Source organism: Penaeus monodon, chromosome 20 (assembly GCF_015228065.2).
Source record: "Penaeus monodon isolate SGIC_2016 chromosome 20, NSTDA_Pmon_1, whole genome shotgun sequence".
Classification (NCBI taxonomy): Eukaryota; Metazoa; Arthropoda; class Malacostraca; order Decapoda; family Penaeidae; genus Penaeus; species Penaeus monodon.
The window spans coordinates 1,884,217-1,884,600 of NC_051405.1; positions in this window are offsets into that span (position 1 = coordinate 1,884,217).

Sequence of the window (384 nt, forward strand, 5' to 3'; positions counted from 1 at the left end):
CGACATTTTGCTCCTGCTTTGCCCCCCCCCCCCAGCCATCCCCTCCAAGTTTCCTGGAGCCAAAATCAGACGTTTCCCCCCGTAGCAGGAACCGACTTACATGTGAAGTGGTGTGGCGATGGACGGGTGTGTTGAGAAGGCAGGCGGAATTGGTGGTGTAGCAGCTTAAATAATGATAGGTAATGGGTTCAAGATAGCATGCTATGAGTTTATGGGGCAGTGGACTTTGTGTATAGGGTATATCACAAGGCCGGTGCTCGGTGGTGGGAGGGGCGGGAGTTTGCGCAGCATTGCATGAAACATATCTTGTAGTTAAGAGTTGAAAGAGTGATGATGGTGGTGTTTATTTTTTCTTTCTTTGTCAATAATTAAAACCTTATCATA